Here is a 27,789-nt window from a genome sequence, read left to right on the forward strand (position 1 = left end):
ACAGGAAGTTAGTTCAAGTTCTTAAGGTCTTCCATGAGCTTCAGAATGGCGAAGGTGGGCCTAGCTCTGAAGGCTGCTAGGATGGGTTTGAGGGAGGGTTCGAGAAGTGCCTGCAGAGTTCTAAGCCCCGGGTCTGAAGCTAAGCCTTGGCTGCACGCCACAGATGGGAGGGCCTCTAAGAGGTGTGGAGGAAGAGTAATCAACGAGACTTAGAGATGGACCTCCTGGGGCCAAACCAGGGACCCAAAATGGCGGCTGAGATCTCCACCTCGACCTTTCTTCCCAGTCTCCCAAGGTTACCACCCAACCCTGCCAACTTTTCCATAATGCAGGAGCAAGACCCTGCCTGCTCGCCATTTGCCTCACCAGTCAACATGCAACCCTGGAGGCCGCTCTGGGCTGCGCCGGACCTCCTTCCATTCATACCTGTTTCTTCCTCCCTCCCTCCCTTCTTTCCATTCACCTGGCTCCCAGACAGGCTGGATGCCTTTTCAGTGACAGTGTAAAAGTCCCATTGGTCACCTTTACCTTGCCGTAGATCAGCCCCCCACATTCACTTGGACACCTGCCACAGCCTCCTCCCTGGTCCCCTGCCTCCCACCTCTGCTCCTCCAGTTCTCCTTCACTTAGCTGGCAACTACGGAGTGTACTAAACCACAAACCTGGCCATCTCACTCCCCTGAAAGCTAGTCATGGCTCCCCAGAGCCTCCAAGATAAAGCACCAACTTCTGGGGAGAGCAAGCGAGTCCCTCAGGAGCTGGCCTTGCCCACTCCAGCGTCACATCTCCCCCCCCCCCCCCTCCCCCCGCCGCTCCGTGCTTTGCTGTGCTGCTCCAGAGCCCACCAAGCCTTGTCCGCCTCTGGCTTTTGCACATACTTTTTCTTTGCCTGGGATGCTCTTCTACCCCCAGGTCCACGTGGGATATCTCCTACTCAGTCAAGTCTCAACCCGAAGCTGCTGCTTCTGGGAAGCCCTCTCTGATCTCCTCAGGCAGAAGCTGGCGTTTCTTTTCCTGAGCTCCTGCAACAGCCTGCACTTTCCTCTCTTGGCGCTCTCCATTCGCTAATCCCATTCGCCTGTTGGGCTAGGCAACCTCTAATAGGATGGTTCTCAATGATCCCTATCTCTTGGTATTTCTCCTGCGTAATGCCCTCCCCTTGAGGGTGAGTTGGGCTCATTGACTCCCTTCTAATGACAAGAATATGGTAGAAGTTAAGGGATGTCACTTCTAAGATTGGTTACAAAAAGACTGTGGCTTCTGATTCAGTTCCTCCCTCTCTCTCCCCCTCACTCTGAAGGAAGCAAACCACCATTTTGGAGTAGTTCTTTGGAGGGGCTCATGTGGCAGGGACCAGATGTCTCTAGCCAACAGTCAGCAAGGACTTGAGATAAGTCAGCTGCCACATGAGTGACTTGCAAGCAAATGCTCCCCAGTCAAGCCTCTGAGGTGACTGCCGGCCCAGTCACCACTTGGTTGGTTTTGTCATGGGACACTCTGAGTTAGAGGCCCCTGGATAAATGCACCCAGATTCCTGACCTGTAGAAGCCGTGAGATAACAAATGTTTGTTCTTTTCAGCCTCTAACTTTTGGGGTAATTTGTTACATGGCAACAGATAACCAGTCCACCTCTTCTCCATTGGCCTTGGAGCTCCTTGGGGACTGACTCGGTCATCTTTAGATCTGCTGGAGCAGCTCTCTGGGGACAAGGAGAAGATCCTATAAGTTTTGAGGAAGCAAAACCAAACAAAAGCAGAATGACAGGTTTCATACAACGGATCCAGAATCAGAATGACACCAGGCTTCTCAACAGCTGCCCTGGAAGCGAGAACACAATGGAACAAGATCTTCAAAATACTGAGGGAAAATGATATCCAGCCTCCAGCAATTACGAGTGAGAGCGAAACATTTTTGAGAGGATCTCAAAAATTTACCTCCCATGAACCACTTTCTCAGGAAGCTGCTTGAGGATGTGCACTGTCAAAACAAGAGAGTAAACCAAGAAAGAAGAAGGAACAGGATCCAGAAACCAAGAGCCAATAAAAGAAGGAGCAAAGGGACTGTCTAGTTGATGGTGAGGGGAGACCCCAGGATAACAGCTGGGGCCAAGGCCTGGAGGGGGCTCTGTCCAGGCTGGAGCAGACGCGAGGCTCTGGGACAGGCTGTTCAGGAAGATGCAACTGACAAGCCACCTAAGGTTTTGAACATATTGACCGGAGATTTACACACACGAGGGAGATTTTGGGGTTGAATTAGTAGCAAATACATAGAATACTTAGCAAATGAAAAAAGTAGGACAATTATTAACTCTAGCAAAAACAAAGTGTTGTGCAGGAAGAGTAGTTGTAGTATCCTGCACGAGCTGTGAATAGAGTTTACAAAGTCGAAAATATAAATAGTGAATATTGATCCAAACAAAATTACAACATAATTAAATGAGGAGGAAGGGGGTTGGGAAGTGTGCTGTGTGGTGGGGACACAGAGAGCGAAAATGAGCTAAATCCTAATCTTTCACAGTGAGAAGTCAATAGGTAAAGAACAAGCTGAAAATGTTGTAAGTAATTGCCTCAGGAGTGGGAAATGGGGTCTGAGTTGCAAAAGACAGTTGTTCTACATAACAAGTCTTACAGAACTATGTAACTCATTAAACGATGTGCAAGTATAACTTTATTAAAAATTAAACTTAAAAATCTACCACGATTTCTACATATAGAAGGTGCCCAGTGGGGCTGGCCCGGTGGTGTAATGGTTAAGTTTGCGTGTTCTGCTTCGGCAGCGCGGGGGTCCACCAGTTCGCATCCTGGGCGTAGCCCTACACACCGCTCATCAGACCATGCTATGGCAGCATCCCAAATAGAAGAAGAACTAGAAGGACTTGCAACTAGGATGTACAACTATGTACTGGGGCTTTGGGGAGAAAAAAAAGATGAAGATTGGCAACAGATGTTAGCTCAGGGCCAATCTTCCTCAAATATGAAAAAGGAAGTTTCTCAGTAAATGTTAACTATTACAGATCCTTCTGGATGACATTATCAGACAGCTTGCTATTCTTACAGGTGGGTGTGATGTCTTAGGACAGTTGATTGCAAATGACAAAGCCTCACCTCAAACTAGTAAAAGCATAAAAGGAGATTGTACTGTGTCCTGTCACAAACAAGTTTCAGTCATGGCTGGATCCAGGTGTTCACAAGGTGCCAGTAGAGATCTTTCTGCCTCCATTTCTTGGCTCTATTTCCTGTGTTGACTTCATTCTCAAGCAGGTTCATCTCACTTGTTGGCAAGCTGGCCTCCAGCACCTCCAGGTTTCTATCCTACCAGCTTTGTGATCCTAATGAAAGGAGACAGTCTCTGCCTGGTAATTATGACAAAATGCCCGGGATAGACACTCATTGATCTGGCTTGGGCCGTGTGCCCATCCCTGAACAGGTTGGTGTGGGCAAAGGGATAGAGCACTCTGAGGGGCTAAGTCTGAGTCATTTGCCCACCCCTGGAACCATGGACAAAGTGGGGGTGGAGTGGTCTCACAAAGGAAATCTGGGTGCTGTTATTAGAAAAAGAGAGAATTAATGCTGCAAAATCAACAGTGTCCCCTCTACTGAAGAATGAGACTGCTGCTTGCCATCATCAGTGCAGGAGCCACTGGTTAGGAATCTTCTGGAACACTATACAATTGGCCTATTTCCTCTCCTTCATGAGAGCCATTCAGCATTTAAAGACATGTCCCAGGTTCCCATGTCTTCTCATCTCCAGGGGAAATAAGCCTAGATCCCCTGATTTCCTTTCTTTCTTTCTTTTTTGTGAGAAAGATTGGCCCTGAGCTAACATCTGTGCCAATCTTCCTCGATTTTTTATGTGGGACACTGCCACAACATAGCTTGATGAGTGGTGTGTAGGTCCATGCCTGGGATCTGAACCTGTGAACCCTGGGCTGCTGAAGCAGAGTGTGCAAACTTAACCACTACTCCTCAGGGCCGCCCCCCACCCACCCCGATTTTCTTTGCATGACAGTTTCTGGACCCCTCACTTTCCTGGCTCTCTTTCTCTGGATGCTGAGTAGTGTCAAAACTCTAAAATGAGGTACTCAGAGCTGATTGAAGCTCCAGATGTGGCCTGACCAGCTCAGAGACCTATGGGGTGCTGGTCTCATTTCTCCTTGTCAGTGGAGCACCTTAAATGTGCACTAGCTTTTTTTAATGACTGCAATGCATTGTTGGCTCGTACTCAGCTGTGGCCAACACCTTTTATTATATGAGCTGTCATTAAGCCAGAGGTTCCCCATTCCACATTCATGCAGTTAGTTCTTTGAACCTAAATTAAAAACTTTGTCCTAGTTAAGTTTCAGTTTATAAAATGTGACCCATTATTGCAGTTCATTGAGATGTTTTTGAATATAGAGCCTGTCTTCAGTACTCACCATCTCTCCAGGTTTTGAATAATCCACGTATTTGATTGGCAGACACTCTCTTTATTTTTATCCAAGAGGATAATAAAATAAATTAGGGTCAAGGACGAAGCCCTCTGTCCCACTGCGCAAGCCCACAGGTCATGCCGGGATTGCCCAATCAGCCGTGGAGCAACCGGGCTGTGTTAGTTTCCTAGGGCCGCCAGAACATATTGCCACACATGGGTGGCTTGAAACAACAAAAATTCATTCTCTCCCAGTTCTGGAGGCCAGAAGTCCTAAGTCAAGGTATCGGCTGGGCCACACTCCCTCCAAAGACTCTAGGGAAGAATCCTTCCTGGCGTCTCCCTAACTGTTGTTGGTGGCCGGCAATCCTTGGCATCCTTGGCTTGTAGCTGCATCACTCCACGTCTGCCTCCATCTTCGCATGGCCTTCTTCTCTGTGTGTGTGTGTCTTCATTGTGTCTCTGTGCCCAAATTTCCCTCTTCTTATAAGGACGCCAGTCACTGGATTTAGGGCTCACCTTGATCCAGTAGGAGTTCGCCGTAACTAGATTACACCTGCAAAGACCCCATTTCCAAATAAGGTCACATTCGTAGGTACCGGGGTGAGGACTTGAACACATCTTTTTGGCGGACACAATTCAACCCACTAAACAAGCAGTATCAGTTTTCATCTCCCATGTCTCCTTCCTGACCTCCTGGCCCTGAAGAGCATCTCGCTCAGAAACCTGGCTGCAATCCAGGTGCCCACAGGATTCCGCATGCCCCGCCCCCAGCGTCAGTCAACCTGATCCACTAACCCAGTCTAGAGAGGTGGTTGCCACTTTTCAGAGCTTCTGACAGAATCTCCCCGTGAGGAGGAGGCCAGAGCCTCCCTGGTGTGGGGCGGGTGTAGGTGGAAGAGAGAGGCCATAGGGTGGCATGGTTAAGACCTCGGATTTGGGGACAAGACAGACCTGTGACTTTGGGCTGGCCTACTTAACCTTTCTTGCCGTCTCATTTTCTTCACTTGTAAAATGTGAGTAATAAAATTTACCATCCTTGTGAGGATCAAATGACAGCCCAGGGTGGCAGCAGCTGTTGTCCTTGCTGCTGCTGCTGCTCCGGCCCTTAGCTGCCTGGGATCATTTGAATCTAGATCTGAACCCACATCCCCAGCGTCCCCCGGAGGCGAGTTTCCTAACCTCACCAAACCTGGTTCAGGTTGCCCCGAGAAACCTCTCGGGGTGGTGGGAACTCTGAGGACACCCAGCACAGAGCTGGAGTCACTGGAAAGCCATCATAAGTGTTTGCTTCTTGCCCTTCCCTCCTCCTGTGAACAGAGGAAGTAACGTTAGTCTGACATGACCTGCTCTCAGTAGACTCAAGGCGGCTCCTTCGTGGCCACTCTCTTTTTTCTGTCCTTGGGGAGAGACATTGGATTTTATTTTGAGTCTGTCTTTATAGAGACTCTAAATTGTTTTTAAACACAAAATGCTACTTATAACTAGCATATGTATATCTCCGTCCACCAGGCCACTTAGTTCTTTGGGAAGCCCTCTGGAGTCACTATGTTTTTATGCCCATTTCACCCAGGCAATAACCAAAGGCAGGCAGTTAAAGAACAGCCCTACGGGCATGGAGTATCGAGGACTGGAGCAGGGCTTCGTTCTCCTCAAACTCTAACCCTATGCTTTGCCTTTACACCAACGGTTAGAGTTTTAAAAATAAGTTTAATTACATACATAAGTGAACTTTCTTTAAAAAATTAAAATATTACTGATAAATCTCAAGTTTCTTTCCCTGTCACCTTCACTCCCTGTCTCCCTCTCCACTCCCCAGGGGTAACTACTCTTTAGGGTTTGATACATATGCTCCAGAACTTTTAAGAATGTAGACATTTCCATTCCTTTATTTATATGTACACCTACACAAAACGGATTGTATTGTTTCTGTGGAAATGTTTTCGCATAGTTGGCATCCTGCACCACACGTGGTTTGGCAATTTGCACTTTTTTACTCCACAGCACATTTTGAGAGTCCTCCCTGTTTAAAACACATAAATCTGGTTTGTACCTTTGTTCCACTATCGATGCCATGCTTGACTGATCCCGCCCGGTCGAGAGCCCTGGGCACTTGCCCATTTCCCTCTGCTCCTGGGGGCTGGCGCCTTTGTTGAACAGGTGCTGAGCAGCCTTCCGGAAGCCTCCTGGACTCACAGACTTCCTCAGCTGGAAAGGCCAGAATCATGGGGAGTTCACTTTGAAAGCAGGGCCACCTGCAGACTCCAACTGTCTGGGTTCAAGATCAAGGACTTCCCCCAGGCCGCCTGCCCCCAGAGCAGGAAAAGTCCCCGCAGAGCCCCAGGAGCTTGCTGGGGCTCTCAGTTCCTCCCTGCTGGGTCAGCCTTCCTCACCTCTGCCTGTCAAGAGGATCTGTTAACAGAAAAGGATAAAAAGAGAAGTAAAATAAACACGACAGATAGGCTATAGGTCATTGACTAAAATGGCAGCAATAAAACAAGAAAGACAAACAACTGGCTACAGTGTAAATACAAAAACAGAGAGAGATTAAACCTTTTTTGACTAGGCCTTGATCTAAATTAAGACTCACCAAGAACAAGGCCTGAGGCTGGAGGCGGGGAGCACTTCCCTGAGGGAGCACCTGGGCTGGGTTCCTCTTCAGCCGTAGTCCCTGTCAGGGCCCGTCTCAGTGGACTCCCAGCCCTGAACTTCTTCCCGGTCAGCGGCTACCCATTTGAACCACCTGCGAAGATTTAAAAGAAACAAACAATTTCCCAGTGGTTGGGGGTAAATCAGTTGCGGGCTGGGGAGCTGTGAATTAACACTACATTGATCTGAAGGGTGTGCCGATTTCCATGGTGTAAATGCTCCCGCCATGGCCCATTTTAAGATGCTAACGGTTTACCAACTGGCTTGCAAATTAATTTATTCAGTACTCAAGACTGTAGTTTCGAAACGGCACTACCTTTAGAAACTCTTTGTAGCTTTTCTCACTTTCTAAGAATTTCCAATACACACCATGATCACTGAAAAACAGCCAATCAAAATTCAATGTTATTTATAGCCAGATAATTTATAAAGCAACTTTCTTTCAAAAAGTTTACAGCAAAAACACACAGCCACAGCGGGCTGTGGGAGTGTATTACTATGTTCGATGTGATGCGCAGGAAGCTTCCCGAGGAAGTATGCCCAGGGCCTACAGAGGGAAGAGAAGAGGAGGGGAGTCCAGCTTGTGGGGAGGTGGAGAGAGAAGCACCTGCTGACCGCAGGACTAGCGTTCACAGAGCACTTTCAGAGGGAATGAAGGAAGCTGAGATTCCGAGAGGTAAAGCAACTTGCTCAAGGTCACACAGCCAGGTCTCCACTCAGGACAACTGAAACCAGAACTATGCCTCTTTCCAAAACATACTGGAGGCCCTCTAGTGAAATCTGAGAGCCAGGCTCAGCTCTGGAACCTTTAAAGGTGGGGTCCATCCTCCCTTCGCCCTTTTCTTGACCCTCAGCCATGCCCTGCAGGGCCGACCTGACCCACCACAGGTTGATCCCACCTGAGCCGTGAGTACCCAAGGGGTGGGGAGAGTCTGAGCCTGCAGCCTCTTGACACGCAGGAGAAAGGCTTAATTCCCCATCTCTCTGCCATCCCCGGCAAGGCTCCCCAGGACGGGAGAGATGCAGGCAGGGTGGGGGGACAGGGGTAGGGAAGGCAGGAAAGCTGTCAGACTTTGTGCTGAGGGCTTGTGTGCTTTAGGACCCAGAGCTGCTGATCGTCAGGGCAGGCCCACACGGAGGAGCTGCTCCTTGCAGCCCAGGTTGTATAAACTATGAAGTCGCCAGGCAAGGTGGCAGTTCTCCTGGTGTAAGCAGTCTCACAGGGAGGAGGGCCATTCCCCCCCCCCCAACCCCTGCAGTGAGCCATGCACCCAGGGGCTCCCTACAGCTCACCCCTTCAGTAGCAAAGCTACCGTCCCCCTTTCCTGCACTGGGGAGTGTTGAGCACAGTTACTCTCTCCAGTCTTAGCTACTCTGGCTGGCTCTGGGCCTGCTCTGGTAGGGGGGGCTGGGACGGGGGGTGTGGGGTGGGGTGTATCCCCAAATAGCACTCAGCGTGGCCTGGGAGTTCTGACCTCCAAGGTCAGCACTGAGGCTGAGAATCCTGGAAAGGCTGTGCTCTGTACTCTCCTTGGCATGTCTCCTCCGGCAGGCCAGCTCTGGCCATAGCTGGGAGGAAGGAAGGGCAGGCTCCCTGTCCGCTGGTGAGGGGTGCCCGGTCCCTGTGGCAGCCTCTCCTGTCTCTAAAATTATATGTGGATTAAGAACACTCCATCTGGCAAGAGCAGATGGAATCAGGCAGAGGCATAATCAGGACACTGGGTTTTAGGTCTGTGGCTCTCAATATATCAAGAAGACAAAAATGAAAGACAAAGAGGCCAGGAGAGAGGTGTGTGACGTGGGGGGTTGTGTGTGTGGCGTTTATGTGTCATGTGATGTGGGGAGCAGACACTGACTCAGTGTGTGAGACAGGAAGGTGATTTTGCGGGGAGGAGATTAACCAAAAGAAATGGAAAATCGAGGTCAGCCTAGATGAGAGAACTGGAAAGTGGGGCAAACAGTGGGTGGTCAGAGAAAGCCAAGGACGCCCCCAAGGCTCCGAGAGCACACAAAGGTCTGACAAAGTCTGAACAGGGAGAGGAGAGAAGCCTGCAGCAGGGAGTTGCTGGAGGGCCTAGGGGCATCCCTCCCACCGGAGACCAGCATGCAAGAGGGAGAGCAGAAGAAAGTGCCACGGGTCAGTGAAGAATAAACACGGCTTCAAGCAACAGAAAACCTGACTTGCAGGCACTTAAACAAATAGTGGTATCTTTGTCTCACATCATAAAATACCTGCAAGGGGGTGGGGGTTGGTGCTCAGCACTGCCACGGCTGGCATCTCTGTGCTTCTCTTGGCCTTTCCTGTGGAAATATAGTTACTGCACTTTCAAAGATCAGGAACTTTCTCAAAGCAGGAAGAGAAGGGAACTGTGCCAGGCAGCCTGTCCTAGGAGCGCTCCTTCCATTGAAGTCCCATTGGCCAGAGCTGGTCACATGGTCTCCCCCAGCCAAGAGGCAGCCTGGAAAGCACAGGGCAGCCGGGACTGTGGCTCAGCCTTGCTGGCCACTCTGTTGCCCCAGGCAAAATCAGAGTTCTGTTAGCAAGGAAGAAGGGGAAATGGATGTCAGGGAGGCAACCAAGCCCAGAGGTGAGACCCTGAGTGGCAAACATTTTTGATAAAGACTAAATTAATATTCCAATGTTGAGCTAAAAGTCTCCAGAAAGAGCGAGGTCCGGCTTTGGGAAGGGCCATTCAAGACCCCACAGCCTGGCGCCTTGATGCAATCAGGTCAATCATCACTAAATGTCTTAATTACTCTTCACAGCAACCCCGTGAGGTAGATGCTATTATTTCTCCCACACTGCAGACAGGAAAGGAGAGCTCCACCCTTCGCAGGAACACATCTGAGTCAAGATTTTTTAGGCTCTAATCCAGACACTCAGCTTTTTGGTCCTAAACTCTGCCTGCTCCTCATAGGAAGCTGGCCTGCCCCTCCTTCCTCGAGTTCCCGATCCCTGGCCCCTCTCCTTCCACCAGTAAGGAGGCCTTTGAAGTCAGACAGACCTGTCTTCAAATCCCCATTCTTCTCCTTGTTAGTGTGTGGGCTTGGGCAAGCTGCCTGGCTCTCTGCGCCTCCTCAACCTCAAGAGGTTGTTGGATTAAATAGGAGACGATGGATTCGAGTGCCCAGCAGGGTGCCGAGAAAGAGCAGGTGTTTGATGATATCGGTGACTTCTAGATGTGCAGCAATGTGGAAATTCAGCCACAGACCGTCTCTGGTTTTGCATAAACAAGATCACATTATTTCCCACATGCTTTCCTGACAAAACCTAACTCTTTATAATCAGGAGTCAAGAAGGTTTGTTTTCCTTTGCCATTAAAAAACTGACTTGGTCCGAAGTCTTCAGTAGTTACTTCAGTGAACATTTATCGAGCATCACCAAGTACCAGGCGGTCTGCTGCCAGGAGGCCTCGTCCTCGCCCTCTGGGAGCTTCCAGCCTAGCTGCAGAATGGCACGTGCTGGTAAATAACCCTAGAGCAAGGTGCGGCGCAGTGAGACAGCTGCTGTGAGAATTCAAAGTGTTGGGACTCCGGAGGTGGCGGAGGTTCTGGGTGTGACATGGTGTGGTCATTCCTTCCTTGGGGAGCAGCCCTCCAAGGCTGCCGTGGAAGAGGTGCTGCCAGGTCGCATGCCCACGCAGCTGGCCCTGGGTGCCGCCATTCTGTGACCCCCTCACTGGCCCCTCAGATCCTGCGGGGAATGCAGCTGCTGCCTCTGGGAGATTCGAGCACGGCGTAGACCCTGTGGGAGATAGCCTGACAGGCCTCCTCCAAGCTAGTGACTGTGTGTCATGGCTCCCTACTTCCACCTGAGGAGAGTCAGTTCTGTCAGGTGAGAGTCACCAGGGGTGACTGTGGGTTTCCACAAGCTGAAATGGATGGCAATTTCCCCAGTGTGAGAAAGAGCCACCCTGGGATAGTCTTGAGGGGGTTGATAACAGCCTGTCCCTCAGTGTGTCTTCTGCCTCACCACAAGCCACCAGCAGAAGGTTCAGGGGCTAGGTGAAGGGGTGGGAACCACAGTTTGCTAACAATCCCAAATAAGGGAGTTCCAAGGACCCTCTGGTCTCAGAGACAGGCGCCATGGACAGGAACCAAAATGAGATATATAATAAACTGTATTGTACACAGAAATATTTATGCTGGGCACCAGCATGAACGTGAGACATTGAGTGACATCCTTGGGCGGGTTGGGCCCTCCAGAGGTCACTTAGGCCATCTCTCTGCCTCTAACTATTTCAAAGCAAATGCAGAAAGTTCTGGGGCGTGGGGCATCACTGGACATCAATCGTCTGGGAAGCCACCTCGCAGGTCTGGCTGGAGATGTGCAGGGCTGACATTGCTGCTTCCCGCCTGCCGCTTCGCTGCCTGATGACAACTTATTTTGACCTTCCTCAGAGCCTAAGAACGGATCTGTGCCAATGCCCCTGTTTGGTTGGAGGCCTCCATTTCTGTGCGCTGCCTTTGGGAGCAGATCTGACTGGGGGCAACTCAGCCCCACTTCTTCTGCTTCGGCCCCACCGACCAGGCCAGAAAGATATAAGGCCAGACATGAGATTCTGCTGGCAGCGGTGCCAGAAGTCAGGAAGCTGTAATTGTGCCGTGGTTAACCCTGCTGCCCTTGCCAGGCCAGACCTGAATGTACCCCTTTACAGCCCATGGTCACAGGGTGGGTCACAAACCCTCCTCTGGAGCTCAGGCTCTGGCACGAGGCCTTCTCGAAAGCCCCTCCTTTGAAATGAGTTTAAAGTGTGTGTCCAGGTCCCTCCAGTGGGGTCCTGAGCAATGAGTTGCAGCTAGAGCCGGTCTCCTGGCTTGTCCATAAGCTCCAGGGAGGCTGGAACTTTGCAATGAGCCTCTGTGCACCCTCTTTGCACAGAGCCCAGGAATTAGGCATTCAGAGGGTATGGGCAAAATTTCAGCTTGGCCTGTCCTCTTTTAAAAATGACATTTTTTGGCTACTATCAGAAAAATGGAAAATAACAATATTAGCCAGAGGAACTGGAACCCTAGTGCACTGTTGGTGGAATGTAAAATCGTGCAGCTGCTATGGAAAACAGTATGGTGGTTCCTCAAAACGTTAAAAATAGAATTATCGTATGATCCAGCAATTCCACTTCTGGGTATATACCCAAAAGAATTGAAAGTAGGGTCTTAAAAAGATATTTGTGCACTCGTGTTCATCGCAGCAAGATTCACAATAGCCAAAAGGTGGAAGCAGCCTGTGTCCACTGACAGATGAATGAACAAAATGCGGTCTATACAGACAACAGAATATTATTTAGCCTTAAAAAGGAAGGAAATCTGACACGTGCTACAACATGGATGAACCTTAGGGACATTATGCTAGGTGAAATAAGCCAGTCACAAGAGGACAAACACTGTATGAGTCCAACTATATGAAGTACCCAGTGTAGTCAAATTCACCGAGGCAAAAAGTAGAATGGTGGTTGCCAGGAGCTGGTGGGAGGGGGAATAGAGAGTTGCTGTTCAATGGTGATAGAGTTTCAGTTTTACACGATGAAAAGAGTTCTGGAGATTGACTACATAACAGTGTAAATGTACTTAACACTACTCAACTGTACACTTAAAAATGGTTAAGATGGCAAATTTTATGTTACGTGTATTTTACCACTATTAAAAATGTTACCACTACCTTTTTTAGAAAGATTAGCCCTGGGCTAACATCTGCTGCCAATTCTCTTCTTTTTTGCTGAAGAAGACTGGCCCTGAGCTAACATCTGTGCCCATCTTCCTCTACTTTGTATGTGGGATGCCTGCCATAGCATGGCTTGACAAGCGGTGGGTAGGTCTGCACCTCAGATCTGAACTGGTGAACCCCGGGCCACCGAAGCAGAACATGTGAACTTAACTGCTGTGCCAGCAGGCCAGCCCCCCAAATTTTACCGTTATTAAAAATAAAAATTTCTAGAGACATTTTTGTTGTTTTTCTGCATATAAAAGAAACATTTATTAAAAATCTTGAACTTATAGAAAAGTGTAAAGAGGTAAAGATGTAATAAATCTCATAAAGAATAAAGAAATACAAACTCATAAAGAAATAAAAATTACCCATAAACCCCACTACCCAGAGACAACAGCTGCTAATAACATGATAGATCCTTCTGTATTTTGAACATGTGTGTACATCTATCTATCCATCTATAATTTATATCATTCAATATATACAATTATATACACTACTTTTTTCACTCAATGTATTATAGTATGTTCAAAATCTCCTATAATAATATGATTTTTAGTTGCTTCCTGGTATTTGATCATATGGACATGACATAATTTATTTAACTAGTCTCCTATTTCTGAATATTTAGGTTATTTAAAGTTTTTCAATATTTTAAGCAATGCTGTGATGAACATTCTTATGTATATATGTAATCCATATTTCTGATCATTGCCTTAGGATAACTTCCCAGAAGTGAAGTTGCTGAGTCAATGACTGAGAATTTTGAGGAGGATGGCTCACACTGACTGGGGCCTCATCTAACGACCCAGTCTTATTCACAGGGCGTGGCTCACCCCATGCTCTATGCTTTGTCCCTTCCAGTGCTCATAAGACCTCAGACTTTCTCTCCTTTGACTTCGGTTAGATTTGACTCCTGCAGGTGCTGGGGAACTAAATGCTCTGGAATTTAAGCAAAGAAAAACAGGGTCCCTGTGCCCTATGGGCAAGCTCTGTGGGTTCAAGCGACATCTTACAAAAAGTCCAGAATCTCCGCTGTTGAAAGGGACTTAGAGATGGCCTCATCCAGCTTGTCATTTTACAGAGCAGAAAAATGAAGTGTACAAGAGTACGATATTCCCTTTTCTTGGTGGATGGACTGAGCTAAAACTGAGCTTGGTCCATCACCCCAGGGATTGCTGGGTCGCGGCCCAGAGCAAATTCCCCAGCTCACTGCACGAAGCACCATGTCCCACAGCAGCTGTGGGGTAAGTTGGGGCCATCTTTTGACTCAGCCTGAGTGACAACCTCCTCATGACCACATGCTGGCACTCAGGAGCAGCCAGTAAAACTCTTGCTCCAGGCCAGCAGCTCAGAGCCTTCTCCTACAGTAAACTCAGAGACCCAGGTCTTAGATTTACAGCAGAGGCATCTCCTCCTGGGCGGGCACGTGGGTGGGTGGTCTGCACGTGGCCAGAGAGAGGCAGAGAAGACCCAGAGATGCCCTGTGCAAGAAATGGAGTCGGGGAGGGACAGGGATGGCATCCTACCTTCACTGAGCGCCTACCCTGTGCTGTGCACACACCTGATTTCCTCAGAACCACCCTAGGATGTAGGCATCAGCCCCCTTTTGCAGATGAGGCTGAGGAAAGGTAAAGAACTTGGCCAAAGGTCAAACTGATAGCAAATGGCAGTCAGGATTTCAGCCCAAGTTGACCGGCCAACAGCTGCAGTGTTCTTACCACAGGGCTCGTTCCCCGTGAGGACTCTGAACACGCTTCAGCATACATAACAAAGAGATACACGTCATGCACAAGTGTGGAAACTGTTTCACGTCACAGTGAGAGGGAAGCTGAGTCAAGTGTGTCAAGAGGCAGCAGTGTGGTCCCTTCTAGCTCCAAGGCTCCATGAATCCTGGAATTCTGGTAGGAGTAGGAGGACCAATCCGAGGGCCAGTGTTCCAGGACCCTGATGATGAGCACAGCAGCTGTGGTGGGGGAAAGGGCATTGCCCCGGGGGTCAGGGACCTTGGTGCCACTCTCAACTGAGTCAGGCCTGTCGTGTAAACCCCTTTACCTCTCCTCAACTCTCCTCCCTCACCCTCCTCTGGCCATCACACTACTCACTCATTCCCTCTACAGCAAAACTCCTCCAAGTTTTGTCTACACTTGTCTCCAAGTCTTTTTTCTGATTCTTTTTAAAAATTTGCACTTATGAATTACTTCTTAATAAAAATGACGCGGGCCGGCCCGGTGGTGCAGGGGTTATGTTCGCACGTTCTGCTTCGGCGGCCCAGGGAGCAGACATGGCACTGCTTGGCAAGCCATGCTGTGGTGGGCGTCCCACATATAAAGTAGAGGAAGATGGGCATGGATGTTAGCTCAGGGCCAGTCTTCCTCAGCAAAAAGAGGAGGATTGGCAGCAGATGTTAGCTCAGGACTAATCTTCCTCAAAAAAAAAAATGTATGTTACATGTTATAAAGAATCTTAAAGCAAACCTATGTACCTGCCAGTTTAAGAAATAGATAATACCGAGACGTCTGAAGTCCCCACTCACATCCCTCTCCCCTACATCCAAGAGTAACCACTATTCCAAATTCAGTGTTTATCATTCCCTTCCTTTTCATTAAACTTTTAAGTATTTATTTATTCCTAAACTTTATATAAATGGTATCTCCTCATATGTGTTCTGCCACTTTTTAAAACTTGTTATGGATAGAATTGTGTCCCCTCCCAAAAAAATGATGTTATGAGTCCTTACCCCCACTATTTCAGAATGTGACCTTTGTTAGAGAGGGTCTACACAGAGGTAGTCAAGTTAAAACGAGGTCATAGACTGGACCCTAATCCAATATGACCGGTGTCCTTATAAAAAGGGGAAAATTCGGGCACAGAGACACACACACATGGAGAATGCCATGTGAAGGTTGGATCACGCTGCCAACAAGCCACGGAACTCCCAGAAACGAGGAGAGAGGCTTGGAACAGATCCTCCCTGGCTCCTTCCAAGGGAGTGTGGCCCTGCCGACGCCTTGATCTTGGACTTCCAGCTTCCAGAACTGTGAGAGAATATCTTTCTGTTGTTTAAGCCCCTGAGTCTGTGGTATTATGGCGGCCCCAGGAAAGGAATGCATCATTCAATACTATATTCTTGAAATGCACCTGTTAATGAATGAATCTGAGGTTTATTCATTTTCTCTGCCATGTTCCTTTATATGATATACCACAATTTATCCATTTTACTCTGAAAAGCTATAGGGCTTGCTTACAGGTTTCTTGACATTGCAGCCACACTGTCCTGAGCCTCCCACACAGCATATCCTCCAGGAGCTGCAGCCCGGCCCAGCGTGCAAATCCAAGTCTTGACTGGTAGCAACCATCAGGGCAATAACCTACCCTCAAGATAACCCTAACTGCTCTCCCCTTTCCATCCGCTGGATGTAAAGTGGTATTTCCTAGTGTCTTCAATTTGCATTTTCCTGATTCCTAATGCAGTTAAGCATCTTTTTATGCATTTACTGATAATGTATGCTTTCTCTCTCTTTTTTATTAAAGATTGGCACCTGAGCTGACATCTGTTGCCAATCTTCTTCTTCTTTCTTTTTTTTTTTTCTTCTTCTTCTCCCCAAAGCCCCTCCCACCCAGTACATAGTTGTATATTCTGGTTGTAGGTCCTTCTGGCTCTGCCATGTGGGATGCTGTCTCAGCATGGCTTGAGGAGCGATGCCAGGTCCGCACCCAGGATCCGAACTGGGGAAACTCTGGGCCGCCAAAGTGGAGCACTTGAACTTAACCACTCGGCCTCGGCGCCAGCCCCTCTCTTTTTTGTTTTTTTGAGAAAGATTAGCCCTGAGCTAACATCCGCTGCCAATCCTCCTCTTTTTGCTGAGGAAGATTGTTGCTGAGGTAACATCCGTGCCCACCTTCCTCTATTTTGCATATGGGACGCTGCCACAGCACAGCTTGATGAGTGGTGTGTAGGTCTGCCCTCAGGATCTGAACTGGTGAACCCCGGGTTGCTGAAGCAGAGCACGCGAACTTAACCACTATGCCACTGGGCCGGCCCCCAGCTTTTCATTTCAATGTAGTAGAATATATTTGTCTTTTTTTTTTTTTAACAGTTAATGCTTTCAAGAAATTCTTTGTGCCCCAAGGTCACAGAGATATTCTCCTGTACTCCCTTCCTAAAGGTTTATGTTCTGTCTGTCACATTGTTAACCGACCTGGAATTGGTTTGGAAACTGCTGTGTAGCCGGGATCTAAAACGGGAAGCAGCACCTGCTCTGCTTTTCTCACAGGGTTGTTGTGAAGATCAGAAGAGAAAATGTGTGTGAAAAGGTTCTGAGGACTGTAAAACAAGATACAAATCCAGGTGTCCATAATGCCAATTTGATGAAGAGTGAGACAGCCGTTTAAGAGAAGGGGGCCCTGGATTTGCTAATAAATTGGTCTCAAGTTAGGCTGTCAATAGGCCAGGCAGAAATACAACCACCATCCCCCTTCTGAGACCAGACGACCCGTTTGACTCTTACAAGAAAGCAAGTTCCAGTGAAACTGCTGGGGCTGGTCTCCCCTCCACCCACACTGCACCCTCCACCTGCTTCCTTACATTAGCAAACGAGGTTGCAAATGTGGCCCTGAGTCATAGAGAAAAGATTAAATTACACTCAGGAAACCCCGCTCACCAAATAGCAAGAATAAAAAGAGGCAGAAAGATGCCTGTCAAAAGCAGCAAAAAGTGAGCGTGGGTGCTTCACAGGGAGCCTGCGGCAGCCTCCCCACAGACTGACGCTCTGCCACAGCGCCTCCTCCACCTGCAGAGGCCACAGCAGCTGCAGACGTGCCTGGCGACACGACTAGGGTCCTCAGCAACCTTCCCAGAGCCCAGGGGGGTGGGGCTAACTTCTGGGAGCTGGAAGATTCCAAGCAGAGGAGGCAGGTTTGAGTGAAGAGGCCTGGTTGGAGGTGAAGGGCCAAGAGCCTGAGGGAGGAGGGGAGCAGGCCCACGGGGGAGCAGAGGAGGAAGCTGACAGAATCAAACATACTGTGGCCTGCAGAAGATGGCATTGTTCATGCTCCCTGAAGCACAACATGACTGAGAGCCAGAGCTTAGGCAAAGTCCCGGGCCAGGTGCCTGCTACCCAGGCCTGTGACGCTGGCCGGATGTACCTGAGTTCCAGGACGTCAGCCTTGGGAAGGGACTGGAAGGAGGGAAGGATACTAAAGGAGCTCCAGGAAATGTCTGGGGGTGACGGATGTGTTCAGTATGTTGACTGTGGTGACGGCACAGGTGTACACATATGTCAAAGCTTATCAAATTGTACACTTTCAGTATGTCTAGTTTAGTCAGTTATATCTCCATAAAGCTGTTAAAAATCACAAAACAGTGTGGTGGTCATTTTTATTACATACACGTGTTGACAGAAGAAAGACTGGAAGGATGTTCCCCCCAAATGTTAATAGCGGTTAGTTCTGGGCTTTGGGATTACAGAGGATTTTAATTTTCCTCTTTGTGTTTTTCTTTACTTTTAAAATTTTCCAAAATAAACATGTTTGACTTTTGTAATCAGAAAAAACAAAAAGTGTTTCCTTCAAAATAAGAGCAATCTCTAAGTCGCAGGGATCTTGCGAGGCCGGGCCACGGGGGAGCCGAAGGGCTCCGGGTGTGGCAGGTCCTCTGCAGGAGGAGCTGCAGTAACCTGCACGACCGGCCTCAGCCTGGAAAAGCCGGCCCTGGGTCAAATCTTAGCTAATTGTGTGCTGAGTGGCCTTGAGCTAGGTACTTGCCGGTTTGGTGCCTCAGTTTCCCCAGTTATAATATGGAGATGATGGTAGAAGCCTCCGAAGGTGGCTGAGAGATTCGGTGAGCCCACACAGGGGCTCTTAGCGTGCCCACCGCACAGTAGACACTGGGTGAGTAGTAGCCGCTCTTCCTTTCCTGTCTTAGCTTCAAAGTATAAAAAGAATAGAATTGACTTGAGAGCTTTATTATTTTTTTTTAAAGATAAAAGTACAGGGAGTTGAGTAATATCTGAAACAGAAAGCCAGTTCTGGAATGGAAGGTTTTTGAGGTTTCTCTTACCAGAGATCTTCATCTCTGGGCCAACTGTAACCACGGCTTATGCCCTCCTTCTGCCCCCACCGAGTGTGCCCCCGTCCACTCCTGCTGCTCGTCCTCCCTTCCCGCCTCCCTCGCCCTCCCTCACCGGATGGTGTGAATTACCCGGGCTCCCTTCTGCTGCCACTGCGTTTTGGAGGCAGAGGCCATACCTCGCTCTTCCCTTCTCTTATTCCTTTCCTGCAGACCCGGGCGTAACCACCCACGCCCTCCGTGCCCCCCATGCCAGGCCAATCTTGGGCTGGGCCTCCCCTGCAGGAGTCTGGATGCTATCCTCAACTGCCTCATCTGGTGCCCTGGGCAGCTTGCTGAACTTCCCTGAGTCTGTTTCCTCATCTGTCTGTGGAGTGATGACTCCAGCCCACCTGGCTCGTGCGGGAATGTGCTTCCTAACGTGTTCAGTAAGCCTCACACGACAGAGGTGAGGCCACGTTATCCTCAGTTGGCACCAGTCCCCGGGGAAGAGGAAACCCCCCTGACGCCCCACCCTCCACGAGAGGGTGGGCTCCAGCCCCTGGGGATGGTCACACACTTCACTGTGACCACCCTTCAAGTCTTACTGAAGTCTCCTGCGGGCTGGTCATTTCAGCTTTCTCAAGCAAGCTCCCTCTCCCGCCCCTCAGGGGGCCGCAAGTTCCTCGAGGCCAAGGCCACCTCATGCATCTTTCGGTGTCTCTCCCTTTCCTTTTCACCTCACAAATCCACGCCCAGCGTGGAGCTGGCTCGTCATGCGCTCATTGCTTGTTGGTTCGTTTTATTTGAACCAGCATTTGCGTCTCTGGCAACCCAGGCACGAGGCGCGGCTGTTAAACTTTACGGTGACAACAGAACAAAGGCCAAGGGACAGGCCAGCAACAGGTCATTGCAAAGGTGAAAGCACGCGCTAGGGGCTTTAAAAGAGGCACCAGGGCGAAAGATCTGCGATGGCCGCTTAAGTCCGAAGGGCCCCTGAGCTGGCGACCCCGCGTCACTCATGCTGTTTGTTGGGGGCTGCGGCAAGGACACAGACGGACGGTCGGTGTCGGTGTGTCTGGGTGAGTGGGTGTGGATGCACTTGAGGAGTTTATAGCTTTCCTTTGACTCAAATCCTTCTCACCTACTCCCAGATTGGGTGTTAAAGGCCGGTAGGAGGCCAATTTGAGGCCAGACCAGTGGTTAGAAGAACCTCAGGGTAGGAGTTATGTAGCTCCTTGTCCACGTTCTGGATCCCCGTGGTGGCGGGCCTGGCAGGCCTCTGCCTGTGTTTCCTCTCTGCCTGGTTCTCCTTCTCCCCATCCTCCCTCCCTAATCCCCAGTCGGTCTCGCTATCTGCCCTGCCACAGGCATGAGGTCAGCCAGTCTGATGCAACCGTTTCTGGTCCGAGGATAACCCCTGCCTGGCACAGCCCACCAGTGGGGAGGTGAGCTCTGAACCGTCAGCCCAGGGCCCTGTGGCCCCGTGGCTCAGCGGTCCTGCGAGGAGCGCTCTCTCTAGGCCCCAGGGCCCCACTGGAGATGGGTCACGGCCATTGATTAGCTCCTCCGCTGCCCCTCCGAGTGGCCCTGTGCCTGTTTCCGCCTCCATAAAGCGAGACAATAGCACCTGCTCTCAGGATTGTCGTGAGCATTAGGTGGCAAACATCATTTCCCGAACTCGGTCATTCCATTTCCTGTCACAACTTTTACTGTACCTGCACATCACTCGCTCTATTTCTTACTTAGTTTTGGTCACTAAATCAACTTTGAATCACCTCACTTTGTAAAAAAAGACTTTGCTGACGAACATAGAGCCCATGCTGTTGCAACACGCTTTCGGAGAGCCTGTGGTAACAGATGGGTGGCCTGAGCCCACGCCCGTGCCCGCGAGGCAGGTGTGCAGTGGCTGTGGGCCCTGGGGAAACTGCTGCCTTGGGGAGTCACGGGCCACCTGGAGAGCCAGGACGAGGGCCCTCTAGCCCCTGGCCAGGAAGCAGAGGGACACAGGAGACAAGGAGCCCTAGGCCTGACTGTGAAGTGAGATGTCGTCTCACCCTGGGAGTCCCACCATCGTGCCACTGTCATAGCACAGACCTCCCGCCAGCCGATGCCGGAGGACTGAGTGCTGGGAGGCCTGAGGCCCAGCGAGGGAGTGAGGGCAGACTCGCTCTTCATCACAGCTCAGGCCTCTAGAGCTGTGAGGCCAGGCAGGGCCTGACTCCATGAGCTCCGAGTGGCCCATCCTAAGGAGGACTTAAGGGCTTGGGGACTGGAGCTTTATCTCTTCCAAAACAAGTCAGTTAAGAGGTGCAGTGGGGTCTGCATATAGCAACCCCTCACCGTGCTCTGCACCTCAGCACAGAAAGCAGTTCACACCATCCGCTTGGCACCTCACAGCTGCCCTGTGAAGCAGGCAGGGCAGCTCCGGGATGGTTACTCCACAGAGGAGGAAACTCGGGTTCGGACAGGCTAAGACGTGACCCCAGGACAGTATGGGGTGGGAGGCAGTGTGGGATATTTTCTGAGCACCTACTGTGTGCTGGCAGATTCCTATACCTTCCCACATGTAATCCTTGGGGCAGTCCTGTGAGGTACGGACTATTAGCCAAGGAAGCAAGGTTAAGAACCCTATCAAGGTGTAGCAGCTTTGAATTTGTGAAGAATTACAGGCGACCTCCAACTTCTAACTGGGTTATATTCCAAGATGTGGTCAAAAGACATTTGCCCCCTGAAAGGGTGTTATTATAGTATTTAGGGAGGGCCGGTTAACAAATAGTATTCCAGAATCCTTAATGTGTGCAATGAACATTAGAACAATACCATTGTAATGCCAGTAGTCAAAACAGAAAAGCATTTGATAAAAAATTACTTTTTTATTTATTTTGACTGCCTGCCTGAAAATCTGAGGCCAGACAGAAGAATGGACATAATTTCCCCTGCCCTCCTATTTTAGAGTTTAAAGAAGAAGGGGGTGGGGGGAAGGTGATATGCGGGGCAGCATGCTGTGGGGAGCAGGCTGGGGGAAAACGGACAGAGTTAGTTGACCAAATTGGGAAGTTGTGATGGGAAGAAGCGGGTCCCCAGGAGCCAGCTCAGCATGAAGGTGACAGCAGGATGACTGGGGACCATAAATTCTCTCCCCTTCAATGAGCTGCTTCCCACGAGAACAAGAGCTCCAGCCTCCACGGAAAGATGACAGAAGGTACTGGGTCTGCTGACTGCGGTGGAGTCAGGGTGACTCAGAGGCCTCAGGACAAGGAAGGGAGAAGCAGCAGTTCTGCCAGTGGGATTTTCTAGGGAGGAGAAATGTGTTTTCAATGGGGAGAATCAGAAATGGGTTTAAGCCCCGGCACCTCCTACAAAATTCTGGTGGGGGTGGCAGGAGTGGGGTCTGCCAGCAGCTGGAAATCCCGCTCAGTCCTCGGAAGAGCAGCCCAGAGCTCTGCCTGCTTTCAGCTCTGATGCCGAGCCAGCCGGCTCCACTAACTGCAGCCCCACTAACCAGCTGTGCGACTGGGCACGGTGCTTAACCTCTCTGAGCCTTACCTCCTCCTCCATGAGACAAAGGTGACAAACTTTCCAACCAGGGCCATTGTGGAGAACGGACAAGCTAACACCCACAGAGCAACCCACATGGCGTCTGGCCCACGCGGGGGCCTGTAATCAATGCCTGCCTGGCTCCCTTACTTCCTGACTGAAGCTTCAGGGCCATCAAGGTGTGGGGGCAGCAGCTCTGGCCAGAGCCCCCTTTGTTCCTGGTCACGAGGCTGCAGCTGAAGGGTGGAGGAGGTCTTTCATGACGCGAAGCGGGCGTAAAGAGATGAGAGGAGTGACCCTAATTTGAGGTCAGGGCCCAACGGCAGGTCAGGCTGCGGGCGGCCTCTTCCTCCCTTTTGTGTAGCGCTCCACAGGGCGGGGGTGGGGGGTGGGGGGGGGCCTGCGGGGGGGGGGGCACAGCTTCCAGGGCAAAGCAGAGCAGCCCCGCCGCACCAGTGAAACTGCCATAAACCCTAGTCCCGGGTGTTCTCAGGTCACATCAGAGCTGGAGGGAGCCGTGGATCCTCTGGTTCCACACTCTCATTGCACAGATGAGGAAACAGATCCAGAGAGGAAAAGGGCTTTTCATAGTCACACAGCCAGGCAGAGGGGGAGCTGGACCTAGAAACCAGGTGTCCTAACACCCAGACCAGAGTCCCCCCAGTTAGCAGACATTTGCTCCTCCATGAGCTTTTGATAAATCTTCCAGTCTTTTAAAAATACATATATATAATTTTAAATTAACACAATTATACTATACATGAACACTTTTTTTTTTTTTAAGGACTTTATTCAGGGGCCAACCCAGTGGCTCAGTGGTTAAGTGCGCACGTTCTGCTTCGGCAGCCTGGGGTTTGCTGGTTCGGATCCCGGGTGAGGACATGGCACTGCTTGGCAAAAGCTATGCTGTGGTAGGCATCCCACGTATAAAGTAGAGGAAGATGGGCACGGATGTCGCTCAGGACCAGTCTTCCTCAGCAAAAAGAGGAGGATTGGCAGCAGATGTTAGCTCAGGGATAATCTTCCTCCAAAAAAAAAAAAAGGACCTTATTCATCAGCAGTATGGATTCTGGAAGCCAGATTACTTATTTATTTATTTATGTTAATATTTCTTTCTTCTCCCCAAAGGCCCCCAGTACATAGTTGATATTTTAGTTGAGGGTCCCTCTGGTTGTGCTATGTGGGACGCCGCCTCAGCATGGCTTGATGAGCGGTGCTAGGTCCAAGCCCAGAATCTGAACCAGTGAAACTCTTCTGGGCTGCCAAGGCAGAGTGCGGACCTAACCACATGGCCACGGGGCCGGTCCCATGAACACATTCTTTATAAAAATTAATTTCATTACCTCCTAGACACATTGTGATTATTCAGTGTTAGTTGAATGACTGAGTGAATGGATGGATGAACTCTTATTCCCAGTATCCCAGTTCAGGTCTCAGTCATTTTATCAGCTCCTCCCTGGATGCTGGCAGTAAGCCCTTGATTGATTCGCTCTCTAGACGCCCCGTCACCCAGTGCCCTCCCTCCCCAACCCCACGCAGCCCTACCATGGCCCCCACAGAAGGACGCAGGGGCAAGGAGGGCAAACAATGCTGCTCAGGGATCCCTTCAGTCTTGCTCCTCTCTTGGTCAAGGCCAGCTTTGGGACATCCTTTGGACTAGGCTTGGGACAGGTCAGGGACATCCAGATGCGTTTTCCTCTGCATCCAGGCCCTGGTGCCCCGCTCAGCTGCACCTTCACACTAACCAGTGGGCCTCTCACTCCACGGCTGCTTTTGCCTCTGCTTTTTTCCTCCTCCCCTGCAGTGCTGGGACTTGGAAAGACCCCGAGCCTCTGGTGGGACTTCCAATAATTCTATCATCAAAACTCAGGGCCAACTGGATGGGAGAGCCCTTTCATAATGCACACGTATACCAAATCATGACGTTGTACACTTTAAATATCTTACAATTTTATTTCTCAATTATACCTCAACAAAGCTGAAAAAAAGAAGAAAATTAACACCAGAGCCTGGGGCACTGTAGGGCCAGAGGTCATGTAGATGGAGGCTCAGCCGGGCCCAGCACTCCTGAAGGCAAGGGAACAAGTGAGTTCTCCAAGAAGGGGTGCGCCCGAGGATGGGACCTGGAAGCCTTCCTGGTAGGAGGTGAGAGGAAGAGTCTAGACAGAATGTCCTGGAGTCAGGACAAGAGTCAGAAGTGTGTCTGATCCCTGAGGTCACGGGAAAAGAGAGTTTTCAAGAATGAGGGTGTGGTCAACAGCGCCAGTGCAGCTGAGGCTGGAGGAAAAGAGACCTCTATTTCCTGAGGTGGATGTGCCCAGACCCTCTCAGGACCAAGCGCAGGGCCAGCTGTGAGCAGAGGCCCTCAGGCTGGATCTGGTGCTGAGGAAAGCTCCCGCTGAGGCTGCAGGGGTGAGCCTGGGGGGGTGTGGACCCTCCTCCAGACCCCGGGGACAAGTGCCCGAGACCCCACTGAGCAGAAGCAGGGTGGGATGGAAACCAAACACATGCTCCTTTAAAGCCACCTGAAATCCTCATGTCAGGAAAGTTTGATTTCTGGCTTCTCTTTCCTGCAGCAGGATATTTAAAGAAAACAAATCTTTAAAAGCTTCAACTCCAAAGCACAGAGCCCTCTGTGTGCCTATTTCTGGTCTCTGCTTCAGGAAGAAACCTCCCTTACTCTTTGGTCTAGACTGTGTCCAAGGAAGATTGAACCTCTTGGTCGGGACAGGGGAAGCCCCCATCCCTGCTGGGGGGTCAGAGGGAGCCAGCCACAACCAGACCTTGAGGCCTTCCAGAGGCTTCCACTTGAGCACACCCTGAGGCCAGGGGACTGGGGAGAATGACAGATGGTGGTGCCAGCTGGGAGCAGAGAGGGCCACCTCCCTGCCCCAAAGCCAAGTCTGGCCAGCTCTTCCCCTAGGGACAGATACTTAGTGGGGAGGAGAGGGAGCTGAGAAGCACGCAAGGAAAGTGATCCAGGCTCTGTCTGTCTAGGATTTAAAATGAGATGGCCTGCTTCGGCCTTGGCTGCTTCCAAATGATCCAAAACATTTGGCCCAAGGAGGGGACATGGAGATAAAAGACAAAGGGAGTTACTCCTGCCAGGTCCTGGAGCCCGAGTCTGGCTCCCCCCAAGGATCCCTTTACAGCAGCCCCACAGCCTCGCCAGCCGCCCTGTGCAAAGAAGTGAAAGTGCACAGCCTGTTTTCCCGGCACGCGCCCAGCGGCCCACCGCCCCACCGCCCTGCCCTGTAGCCCGGCAGGGGCTTTCACTTCCCTTTTGCAGATGCAGGAACAGCGGCTCTGAGAGGGCAGGGGCTTCTCGTGCCCACCCTGCCAGGAAGCAGCAGAGCCTGCCTCCCCACCAGGCCTCCTGGTGCTGGCTGCGGTCTCCACAGAGCCCCACTGCCCCAGCCAGGAAATGGGCAGGCGGCAGTGTCTTTCCATTTCTGTTAGTGGCTGAGGCACAGACATCTAGGAACTCCTGGGTGGGGGAATTTCTCAGCCCAGATGGCCAAGGGTCCTGCCCAGGTGTCAGTACCTTTGCCTGGTGACCTAATGCGCCCCCTGCTACAGATGAGCTTCAGGTGAAGGACCCCAATGGGCCATGGAATAAGCCCTGCCTGGGGCCCTGTCCACCTCAGGGTTTTTCCCCAGACCAAGGACCCTTCTCCCTGGTGGCTGAGTCATGGACTCCCAGGAGGTCAGGGCAGGAGTAGGACTCTCCAGAAAACTCTGTCCTTGCAGATAGGGCCATGGAGACCTGAGCACTGTCCAGGTCACACCCACAATACCAACAGCAGCACCTTCCTCAAAAGTCGTTTTGAGGACTCAGTGAGATAATGTGAGCAAAGTCCTCAGCCCACGGGTAGCGATCCGACTGGCCCTGGCATCACCGTTGTCAGGGTTGAGAGGCGCCCACCAGCGCCAAGCCACCAGGCCTCCAGGAGAAGTCAGAGGGCCCTTCCCATGGCCAGTTGGTGGCCAGGCTGGGGCAGAGGTCGGGACCGCCCCGCCTGGCCTCTCCCTGGCCGCGTGTTCAGGGGGAAGCCCCGCTGAATCTCGCCCCCACCATCGTGGTTTCCTTACTGAGAAATAAGCTAGATATTCAGGAGGCCCCTTTCGGTTTGGGAATCTCCGATTTCAACAGCAAAACTGCCTGGACCCAATAGCAGCTGGGAAAGTGCGTGCCCAGCCCACGGAGGAAGTCCCAGTGGGAGGCAGACAAGGGTGCCCTGTGCGAGCCCTGGCTTGGCCCGGCCCAGAGCTCTGTGGGCTTCCACGCCAGGCCCAGGGGCTTCCAAGAATCATAGTTAAAAGTCATTACGTGAAGGTTGTCAGACAGCTTACTTTGTGTTCCTGGAAGCTGTAGTCCAGGAAAGGAGGGGGAGGGCGCGGGGGGAGAGACGGGTGGAAAGGTGAGAAGAGGTGAGGCTAAGACAGAGGCGGGGTGGGACCTGGCCTGGAGCTGTCCAGAGGCCACAGGGACAGGGACCCAGGGCAGGCAGGGCTCTGAGTGAGGCCGACACAGGCCCAGAATGACCATAGCGTTTGACTTCCTTCAGCCTGGGACACTGCCTGACCACAAAACAGAAGCAACAGGGTGCTTTCTTCACGGGAAACTCCCTCCCCCCACAGGAGAGCAGAGCCATGGGTGGTCATCTCGCTGCTCCCTGAAGACTCTCAGCCCACGCCTCCATCCCCCTCTGGCCTGGAGACACCAACATTGGCTGATTTTCTGTAAAACACCACCACAGGCTTCCCCTCTGGGGCAGCACCCTTCACCTTTGCTGCCTGGCCACTAGGGAACCCACACCACACTGAACAGGAACGGGCTGCTGCTGCTGCGGTGACTGGCCTCCTGAAGCCCCCCACAGTGACAAAGTCCTGACTTGGGCATTACCTCCATTGTATTGTGGTGACAATCACTACCATTGATTAAGCACCTGGCACGTGCCGATGCCTGCACCACCCTCCCCATGTGCACCGCAGTGAAACTTCGTGACAGTGCAATGAGATGTGAGTATTAATCCCGCTTTACAGCAGCGGCACCAGGCAGGCTGGCTTCAGAGCCCACGTCTTAACCACTGCTAATACCATAGAGCTGCCTAGGAAGCACCGTGTAAGGGTACAGGCCGAAGGAGTTTGGGCTCTGCCACTTGGAAGCTGTGTGACCTTGGGGAAGTGGCCTGTTTGCTCAGCGCTGGTTTCCTCGTCTCTAAAACAAGAACAACTTCAGAGGGTTGTCGTGAGGGTTAGAGATTATATGAACCACTCAGCACAGGCCCTGACCTGGGTGGCGCTCGGTAAAGGTTGTTACCCAGAAGGGGGCCCTGGCAAACCTTCAGCCCCAGGCCACTTCACTCTAGCCCCACTCTGTGTGCAGGAACAAAAGAGGACGTGGTGCTGATGAAGCGTCCCCTGGGTGCCAGGC

The 27,789-nt window shown here is 51.0% G+C and overlaps 1 long non-coding RNA gene across 2 annotated transcripts; it reads right to left on the bottom strand.

Moving 5' to 3' along the window:
- Positions 1-4,235: 4,235 nt before the first annotated feature.
- Positions 4,236-9,403, bottom strand: LOC124238451 (uncharacterized). 2 transcript variants are annotated; one of them, XR_006888314.1, is made up of 5 exons: positions 9,289-9,403; positions 6,998-7,150; positions 6,461-6,819; positions 5,600-5,717; positions 4,236-4,963 (listed from the first exon to the last, which is right to left on the bottom strand). It is a non-coding gene; the product is annotated as an uncharacterized LOC124238451 (long non-coding RNA). The 2 variants fall into 2 exon arrangements; XR_006888313.1 differs by having other exon boundaries at positions 5,590-5,717.
- Between the last annotated feature and the right edge of the window lie 18,386 nt (positions 9,404-27,789).

This window comes from Equus quagga, chromosome 4, assembly GCF_021613505.1.
Source record: "Equus quagga isolate Etosha38 chromosome 4, UCLA_HA_Equagga_1.0, whole genome shotgun sequence".
Taxonomy (NCBI): Eukaryota; Metazoa; Chordata; class Mammalia; order Perissodactyla; family Equidae; genus Equus; species Equus quagga.